Source organism: Microcebus murinus, chromosome 21, assembly GCF_040939455.1.
Source record: "Microcebus murinus isolate Inina chromosome 21, M.murinus_Inina_mat1.0, whole genome shotgun sequence".
Taxonomy (NCBI): Eukaryota; Metazoa; Chordata; class Mammalia; order Primates; family Cheirogaleidae; genus Microcebus; species Microcebus murinus.
Window position 1 is genome coordinate 11247776 of NC_134124.1, and position 10637 is coordinate 11258412.

At 40.8% G+C, this 10637-nt stretch overlaps 1 long non-coding RNA gene across 1 annotated transcript; it reads left to right on the forward strand.

The window, feature by feature from the left end:
* Window positions 1–644: 644 nt before the first annotated feature.
* On the forward strand, window positions 645–8727 carry LOC105862549 (uncharacterized). Its single transcript, XR_012913968.1, has 3 exons — window positions 645–759; window positions 7248–7350; window positions 8630–8727. It is a non-coding gene; the product is annotated as an uncharacterized LOC105862549 (long non-coding RNA).
* The last annotated feature ends 1910 nt before the right edge of the window (window positions 8728–10637 follow it).

Below are 10637 nucleotides of genomic sequence, written 5' to 3' on the forward strand. Positions count from 1 at the left end.
TAACTTAATTTCTTACATGTTCATTTTTCCCTTAATCGCTTTGGCTTCCCCTTAACCATTCTTAAGAACTCTCTTAAATTTAAAACAACAAAAAAAAATTAAATCACAATTAAGATATCTAATAACATAATGGTATTTGTGGAGAATTGATCTGCAGGTATAGGTGACTGTAACTTCAAAGGATTCATGTAGCGGAACAAAGCAACTTCCTTCTTGGTTTTCTACTTCCATCAAATGGCAACTGCTTTTGATTATGAAGTTGAGTAAGTTACCTAACATATTCCAGTCACATGTCAGATTTCCCTTCAATTGCATTTCTCCCCAGCAGTGTTTCAGAAAAGCATTCTTGGAAGGCATGTTCCTTCTCATGTCTAGATTTGATCCATGCTGAGGATAAAAGCAGCCTCCCTGCAGTCCCGTTGGCTCTGCGGGGCCCTGAGCCAACTTCTCTGTCAGCACTCAAGCAATCATTATCCAAATTTACAGGCAGTCTAAGCGTGAGATCTATTTGAGGAAAGTCTCCATAGAAATGATGAAGGCAATATTTCTGAATCAACAGATAAAAGTATAACTTTAGAACTGACAAATCAAGCCTTCCCATGTCTGCCCAAGTGCTCATGCCCAGTAGGATGGAATGTAACACAAAATCCAGGCCTGCCCTTGTAGCTGATGCACCCTCCTTCTCTTTGGTAACCCACTGTCCCTTCGAAGCTACAAACAGTGACGTGGATAGAGGTGGGGTAGGACTTCATCTGCATGGTAAGTTCTTGGCCCTTGAGGCTTTAAACTGTTTGTACCTGATGCCAACAATCAGCTCCTTTCCGTCTGCAAACGGATATTTCCCAAAGCAGAGAACATCTTAATAATCCTCTGTTCTTTAGGAATACAGGCTCTCCCTGTTCCTTTGTTTAAGGCAACACAGAGCAATGAGTGTTTGAACTGGCTCTATCTGCTGTCTCTGATGGTTTTATTACAAGCACCCTGTGACAGAGAGAAACCTTCAGCCAAATGACCTCACAGACCAGATATTCAGGGAAGGCTATTCAGACACATGCAGTTAAAACATCTGAACAAAAGCCAAGGGATATTTTCTCATTTTCCCCTTCCAGCAAAGACCTGAGCAACTGTGCTACAAGATGCCATGGGAAATGCAAGTGGTCACATGACTTTGCCTTGGTCTAGCATGAGTGGGTCGGCAGGTCAACCTTAAGCAGGACATGGAATGGCGTGAACTAACTGTGATAAATCTAGGAACTCCAGAGGTCTTCTAAAAATAGTTTTTTTAAATCTTTGAATAGCTTTGATGGCGCTCATTTGTTGAATGCTACCTTTCCTTTAAAAATAAAACTCTCTCACAATATATATTATAGTGTTTTACAGTGAACAGTCTCCAAATATTTTTATTGTACTACTCATTAGTAAAAACTTAACTCAGCACCCACCTCCAATATAAGCACATTTATTTAAAAATTATCTAAATGTACTACTATAATAATACATTTCTTTCACTGTAAAATATTTAAAAGATGAAATAGTTAAAATACTCAGTATTTAAAATTCTTCCTACTTGCAGTAGTTTCACACTTTTATTAACCAATACCTCAAAATATAAACAAATCATTTTGTATCCCATAAAAATGTGAATATTCAATTAGCTATTTTCTTAATTCATATGCTCAGAATTCATAATATAAAAAGCCAGCAAAGCCAAATATTCATCATATCTCAAAGACACAAGTATATAAATGTATTACAAAGCAATAAATTAAAGCAACTTTATAAAAAGTTATGCAAAAAAACATGTTATTGAAACATAAATGTACTGATAAAATAAAGCATTGTTCAAAAATAAGCCAAATATTAAATACAAATAATGCAAATTTATTATGAACAGTGAAGATGAAGATATTTGTTTTTAAGAATGCAATCCTAAAATATTATAATTTTTAGCACAGATTTGTTCCAGTTTCTGGAAAAGCCATATGACTCTAGTTGAGAAATGGTGAGGAGAGAGTTATAAGGTAACCTGAAATATTTCCTTGTGACTCTTTCCTCTTCAAATAATCTGTTGTTTTATTATTTCGAGGACATAGTAAACCTTTTCCCCCAGAACTGTAATTTCTCAAATGATGGTAAACTATACTTTTTATTGTAAAGAAATCATTTCTGGTTCATCTTAGTCTAGTTCCATCACATATAGATTGAGAATCCAATGGATATTAAGTTACCTTATCAGTTTCAGTACTGTCAATGCATTTTACACTTGTTCAGAGAGTCTTTGAACTGGAACAAGAATTATCCTTTCAACAGAAACTTTGCATTGTCAATTACTATTTTCATCCTCCTCTTTAGAGTTTTGCAGATATTGAAGAACACTTTTAAAACAACTGTATTTTTTTTTGCTTTGAAATCTTAATGCAGTTTCTATCTCAAGACAGAATTAATTTAGATATTAGATATTTTAATATAAAAAAGTTATACCAACACCCCCCCCCCAACATACTCATATTTCAGTACTTAAAGAAACACTGTATACTACAAAATCAAAACACCAAAAACCTGTGTGGCAGTATGCTTAAGGAAAAATTCACCATTAACGTCAGTGAAATATGTATATATATATATAGTGACTTTATCAATAGGATTCAGTCATTCCTGGATGTGGCTCACATTAAGAGTAGAAATTCTAAGATGTCGATTTCTTGTTTATGCTTAAATTTTTCATAATGTTGTTAATCCAGAGATTTTTTTTTAATAGCAGAAACTTTCTAAGCCAGTATTCCATTTTGTAAGAGACAGTTTAGTTAAAGCCAGATAACATAATCTCAAATCAACCAAAGTAAATTGTGAAAACTGAAAGCCAGTGCATTGAGGGCATCAGTCGACCTCCTCCTGGTTTAAAATCTCCCTCTTTTCTCAGGATCCCTTGAACACCACAAGTGACACATAATTACTCTGATAGATAGCCAGTTCAGGTGATGGGTCAGCAAATATCAAACACGGGTCAAGCTTCATTTCCTTTATACGTTGAAAGTAAATGTAAGTTAAAGTTCTCATATTTCCTTCCTTCCTTTTAATGGATGATTTTGCATATTCCATGGAGCACAAGCTCCCCGCCACTGTAGGGGGGACAGAATGAGCCACGTGTCAAAGCATGGGCACCCAGATGTGGAGAGGGGTTAGAGGTCATGTAGATTAGGAGTAGGGGTGGGACAGGAACTGGGAGCACCAGGGTGTATTAAATGGGGAAGGTGGGCTCGCACTTTCATTTATTTCTGGCACTCCTGCTGCGGCCATTAACTGCACCTTTGTATATTCAAAGGGCCATAGCCCAGGATTGCATTTAAACATTCAACCAGAAGTTATTAAATTTAATTGAATTAAAAGAGTTGGAACCATTACGTGACTAATTTAAGGCCCCAGGCTGGGTACATTCAACAGACAGCCAACATTTGTCAAGGGCTAAATCAGTGCCTGCAGAGGTCGGGCACTGCCCCAGCCCAGGGATGCAAAGTTCCTCATTATTTGACAGGGGCGTGTAGGGGGGAAAGGTTCCACCCAGGAGTTAGATTCTAAGATGGAGCTTAAGAATGGATAGAGGGATTTTTGTTTCTTTCCTCTTCAATGAGTCTTTTTTTTATATATATAAATATAAAGGCTAAACAAATTGCAGCAAATTTAGGAGATACAGATAAACCTTCCCAAAGAGAAAAAAAAAAAGAAAGAAAAACATGAAAAAGAATGAAAAGAATAGAAAAAACATTCATAATCTCACCAACCAGAGACAACTGCAGTTAATGACAGTTAATCTGTGATGTACATTCATTCATCCTTTTGTGTGTGTGTGTTTTGTATAAAGACAACAGTTATTTATGCAGATATTAACACCCCCAAAATTCACTCCCCCTCAGGATTGAGGGGAAAATCCTTGTAATTTAAGTGTCTTTTTGATTGCCAACACCATCATATTCTGTACAATGGTCAAATAATTGGAGATCACTTTAAGAGCTGAGGGAAGAAAAATTACATTGGAGGAGTTAGGGTGGACTTGTGCTTTGCATAGGGGAGATGCGGCATTTGGGGGGATTGTTCCCCTCTAGTGGCCACGACTGCTCCAAGGAGGACAAAGCTGCACTCTCAGAACTCCCCTGCCCCTCCCAGGGCTCTGCGGGTGCTGCTGTTCCCTGCTCAGCTGTGACCACTGCTGCTCCTCTAGGTACGACAGTGAGTCCCGGGGACACCTGCGCTCCGTGGGGCTCCCGGACAAAAGCCCTGGAACACGCTGTGCAGCAGAGAATGGCTCTCTGCTTGGATTTGCTTTCTGTCACGTAGGTGCCAACAATGTCACTGGAACACCTGCTGTTTTAGACATTTTACTTACAGCTATTCTGCTGTCTGAAAGATTTATATATTCACTCAGGGAAGGCGGAACAGGAGGACAGTCTCCTCTCTCCACGCAGAGAACTAAGGCTCCACTGGTGGGGCCAGGTCCTTTCCTTACTAGCAGGACCTGTGTCCTGAGAAAATCCTTCTGCCCCGCTGAAGACTGCTCCCAAATATACACAGCTGTGTATTCGCCCAGCAGAACATGCAATTGTAGTTTTGGTTTGTTTTTGTTTTTGTTTTTTTTTAGCTCCCATGCAAGCAGGGTTCTCATAGTCCCTCTACACCCACAGCTTTGTGCCCCAAACACCCAGACATGTCAGAATTCTCTTCATCTTATTCATTGATTTGTTAATTTCTGACCAAGGCTCAGAAAAATCCCAGGTTCCAGTATTATATAAAATGCAAAGCAGGATTCAATCTCTGAACCCAAACCCATACTGGGTCATAGTTTTTTTTTTAACATTTTAGGAAAAGCCATGAATGCCATATTGCAGTGTCTGGATGTGATTCCACAGACAGTAAAAGCCCTAGGTAGAGGCAGGTGTGTGTGTGTGTGTGTGTGTGTGTGTGTGTGTGTGTGTGTGTGTGTGTGTGTGTGTGTGTGTGCGTGTGTAGACATGAACATCTGTTCTAAGCAAAACATCGTCACTCACTTTTTAGGAGCTTGTGTTCTTTTCAATCTGCTTTGTATGTCTAGCCAACATATCAATGTTCATGGTCAGATTTATTTATAAGGCTGAAATAACTATTGGCTGAAAAATTTTTAGAAGATTTAATAAATAAATTTGAAGAAAGCCAGAGCCCTTTGCTACACCGCTTGGCTATATCCTCACCTGCCAAGTGTTCCTTTTTCTGGGGTAGTCAGCCCTCGCTTATTGCATGTATTTAAGGAGTCAGGAGCTGGCCCAGTCTTTCCTGTTCCTGAAATGTGTCTCAGGCTTGGCCAGTTATGATATTGCAGCCTCCTGGCCACAGTTCAGAGAAAGGCAAGGGATTCTAGACTTAATTTTTTTTTAAGTAATTTAAGAGTCATTAAAGAAAAATAAAAAGACTTTATCTCTTGTTCTGAAGTCAAATCTGTGAGATTGTTGTAAGCATGGAGATATTGATAATCCTTTTGCCACCAAAAATAGGGAGGCTTCTGAGAATAAAGTCGTACAGAGGCTAACTGCACCAAAAGGTGCAGAGAGAGACACAGAACTGATGATATTATTGGTGCTCCTGGGAGCAACCATGCTTGGCTTCCCAGTTATATCAGCAAATTAATTGCTTTTTTCTTCTTTTGTGCTTAAGCCAATTTAGGGTGGAGCCTGACTAACATGCTTCATAATACAAAATAAGCTCAAGGAAAAAAAAACCCAAAATGAGTAAATTAACTCAAAAGTACTGAAGGGAGACTTAACTCTAAGCAACAAGGAAGTATTGTCACTGTCCCGTGATGGGTATCAGAACCCACCCAACAGGAACACAGTATTTACATCACTTAATCCTTTACGTATGAGAAGACAGACTCAGAGAAGCTTGTTATCCTGGCCAAGGACACACAGCAAATAAGGGGAAAGGACAGATGTGACTCTAGGTTTTTCTCCAAAGTCTGTGTGTTCTTCATCAGATAAGGAAATATTACCTACTCTGGCTACATTTTAATGAAAATAAAAGGAACATGCAGGTTTATAGCAATAAAAATTCATGATGAATTATATGGTTCATTTTTTTTTTTTTTTGGCCAATGTTGATAAATTAAGGCTGTCAACATTCTTAGCCCCCAATTCCATCCAGGTTAGAACCTGATATATTTTTACCTTTAAGCCAGAGAAACTCCTGACCACAAACTGGCTGAGTTCTTATTTTACTTTAAAGGATGTAGCTCCCTGCAGCTCTTACAAGGGGCATCTTTAAATCACCTCTAATCTATCCCCCCCCCTCTACTTTTTTTCTGTCTTATTCTGTCTACTCCAACTCATCCTACTTCAACAAGTATTTATTAAGATTCTGTTGTGTAATATAAGCTATCCTGAGCAGATGACCTGGTTAAGGGGTGGATTGTGTCTTCTCATCTCAGAAGGATGAGGGATATTCACCTTCCTTTTGCTGTCTTTGCCACTCTCCCACCCCAATACCCCATCCTTTGTGTATTGGAGATTGGGCCTTCTGTTGATAAAGAGGAGAAGTCAGTTGCTTTAAAAAATCTGGGTTGAGACCACTATTATGAGTTGAATTGTGTGCCCCTAAAAATCAGGTTGTCCTAAGCCCCGATACCCAAGAATGTAACCTTATTTGGAAACAGAGTCATTGCAGATATAATTAGTAAAATTAAGCTGAAATCATCAGTGTGGATTCTAATCCAATATGACTGCCGATGACTGGCCTCCTTATACAAAGGGGACATTTGGACACAGACACGCACAGAGGGGAGATGGTGGGAAGATCCAGGGAGGATGCCCTGTGGACAGGACAATGGCCATCGGCAAGCCAAGCAGAGAGACCTGAAACAAACCCCTTCCTCCCAGTTCACAGAAGGAACCAACCTCACCAACACTTTGATTTCAAGCTTCTAGCCTCCAAAATTGTGAGCCAATATGTTTCTGTTGTGTAAGACACCTAGTCTCTGTTACTCGTCACAGCCTTAGCCAACTAATACAAGCACAAACTGGCTCTCTTCAGATGTGGTCTGTTTGGCCTGCATGATGTTATTATTTTTTAATTATACCAACTTTTTTTTTTTTTTTTTTTTGCTTGATGTTCTGGCACAGCAGAGGGAAGTGGTGGCAGGGGCAATATATGTAACCCTAACAATATTTGTACCACCGTAATATGATAAAATAAAAGGAAAAAATAATAATTATACCAATATTTTAAAGTTAGCAGATTTCCCCTAAAAAATCTGGATTTCTGCTTTTCCTGAAACATTGGAAGGCATACAGTTCTGGACCTTTCTTTCCATGCTACACCGGTCATGTTGAGGTGAGTAGCTACTTCCTCCTGCAGGTGAACATGTGTTCATCGGTTCACCATAGTCTTGCCAGTTCATCTTGCATTCTAGAAGGTGGGGTGATTGTTGACATTTGTCATCATGTTCAAGGCCATACTGGTCCCTAGCCTAGGCTCACAGAAATATGAGTCTCAGACATCTCTAAGCTATGGAGGAATAAGAAGTAGTATCACCAGAGGGGAGAGGTGGGATTCTCTGAGATCTAAAGATGATAGGGAGGCCAGGCATGGTGGCTCACACCTGTAATTCCAGCACTTTGGGAGGCCGAGGCAGGAGGATTGCTTGAGGCCAGGAGTCTGAGACCAGTTTGGGCAACATAGTGAGATCCCAATCTCTACAAAAAAAAATTTTTAAATTAGCCAAGCCTGGTGGCATGCACCTGTAGTCCTAGCTACACAGGAGACTGAGCTGAGAGGATTGTTTGATTCTAGAAGTTTGAGGCTGCAGTGAGCTATGATCACACCACTGCATTCCAGCCTGGGTAACAGAGTGAGACCCTGTCTCCAAATAAATAGATAGATAGATAGATAGATAGATAGATAGATAGATAGATAGATAGATAGATAGATAGATAGATAGATGAGATGGGGGTGGCAGAATGACGGTTTTATGAGTGACAGAAATCTGAAATCAACCTTGAGGAGCAGAGACAAAGTGGGGTTACAGCATGGCTGCCAGGGTCCTGCCCCATGCTCTGTGGTGTTGAGAGCCATGTCAAAGGTACCAGGAGCCAGGATGGGCACAGGGGTGTGGATGCCGCCATGAATTGAGAAGCTGTTCACCTTGAAACAGTCCATGTGGACCATGAACACCTCAGTGGCCCCCATGATGGGCTCAAGAACAGAGGTCATTCCCCATATTTTCCAGATGGCATGGGTGCCACAAGATTGCTGCCCAACACCTATGCCTCTCTCCCATGCCAATAATAACTGACAACAGATTTCTTGTCAGCTCTGACAATGGGATTCATTTAAACTTAGAAAAATAATGTAAATTCCCTTACACTCTAATCATGTGGAGCAAATTTTAAAAAGAAATGCTTTTTTTCCCTTCATGCCCACTTCACACAGGAGGCCCAGAGAGGTCAAGTAACTTACCCAAGGGCACACAGCCATTAGTTATTTTGAAAACAAAACCTATTTCCTATCTTCTCTGTGAGTTCTTCATTAATAAACTTCCAGCAGGCAGGACACAGGCAGCAGAAAGTTCAGGTCTCCGATGACTCTTCCTTTACCCCTCTTTTTCTTCCAGACAGCAGAGCGACCTGTCTTCTCTACCCAAGGAATATGTGCCCTTTCAGAAAGGTCTCCAAGGAACTTTGCTAAATAAACATGAACACCAGCAATCACTCAGAATTGAAAAGCAGCATAAATGGTCCCAAATGCCCGTGTTCTCATCTACAGAGCTTTCCCCCAGTGCTGGAGTTGGCATTCTTCATCACTGTGCTTCAGCTGAAATAACACCAGGTGAGGGTTGCTGAGGACTGATTACTGCAAAGATGGATTTCATAAGGTACGGAGAAATGTACCAAGTAACAGGATGTGGATATTAATAATAATATTGCCTTCATTCTCTTCTAATTCTGGAAGTAGTTTTTTACCATGCGCAGATGAATGAGAAGATAACTTAGTGAATGCTTGGCAGATCCTGGGAGAGTAGTCTTTTTGATAGACGGATTAGTCAGTCATCCTCCCAGGCCCTTTTTGGCTCCCATAACCCTTACAAAGTAAGAGCAAACACAGAGGGAACTACTACTAATGACAATGGAAGAAACTGTCCCCACCTGTCTGCCCTGGACCCCCCTCCTCTGCAAAGACACAGTTGCTTCACTAATGCCTGCAGCCCCTTTTCCTCTCTTTCTCCCAGAACTTTTCAAAGGAGAGTGAGGAGGCTCCTGAGAACCTTTGAGAAGCTGCATTCATTGTACAGGTGAGAAAAACAAGACCTGGAAAGTAGGAAGGATATTCCCAAGATGCCTTGACTCCTTACAAGACCAGCAACTGAGAACTCAAGTTTGCTGCCCTCTTTGAAGTATGGATTTTTCCTTCTACGATATAGTGCAGAACCTTAGGGTCTCTGGGGCAGATACAATTCCATAATGGGCAAATAGGAACAAGGTATTTCAATCAACAGGTCTGGTCTCTATGACAACATAAAAAGCAGTTTGATATTTGCTCCACTTAAATGACTTGCTACTCAAGTGTTTTTCAAAAATTCTGCTTTTGCTGAAGATACTCAGAAAATTGAAATGTTTATCAGGAGTTAATTTATTTACTGAGCACTTAACTACATGCTAGGCAAAGTGTTCTACAATGTGTTATCCCAGTTAATCTTTACAATAAGTTTATGGGTGGGTTATACTTACATATCCATTTTTACTGATGAGGAAAGAAGTGTAAGGAACTTTTCTTAGATCACATAGATAGCAAGTGGCAGGTCCTGGATGCAAAGTCCCGTTTGTCTGATTCCCCAGCATTTGTGTATTCATTTTGTATCGCCACACAACAAATCACCACTAATTTAGTAGCTTAAAACAACACCCATTTATTATCTCACAGCTCTGTAGGCCTAGAGTGCCGGTGGGTTGGCTGGGCTCTGCTCAAGGTTGTCTACCACGAGACCAAAATAAATGTGCAGGCTGGCTGGGCTCTTACCTGAAGGCGCTGGGAAAGCAACCACTTCCAAGGTAATTCAGCTTTGGCAGAAACCAGTTCCTTGCAGTTGTGGGACTGAGAGTAGGAGAGATCGAGTAGGGTAGGTGAAGTGGGGTAAACGAATGTCTGATCTCTGCTCCTAGAGGCCACCTGCATCCCCTCCCACCTGTGCCCCTCCATCCTCAAAGCAGCAAGGGTACATCAAGTCCTCATGCTCCTGCAATTAGATCACGCCCACTCGGGTGATCTCTGGATCTTAAGGCCAACTGACTTGGAACTTGAATCCCTTCACAGCAGTACCTAGATTCGTGTTTTATTATAAACAACCAGGGATAGGAATTTTCAGGGGGTGAGGGGGGACAGGTAAGACAGTAGACAGGGTGTGACCGGGGAGTGGCAGGCACTGCAGAGAACCAGTTCCCTTGATGTTGCAGCCCTGGGGGCCGCCAGCGTGCAGCTCACCCGGATCCCTAGCCCACGGGAAAGCAAAGGGTGCATCGGCAGAGCTTGCGTTTATTCACGATCAGAAATCTGTACTCTTATGTCAAGTCACTAAAGTAGGAAATTAACTCACGATTAACTTAAAAATGAACCACCTCTCTCCT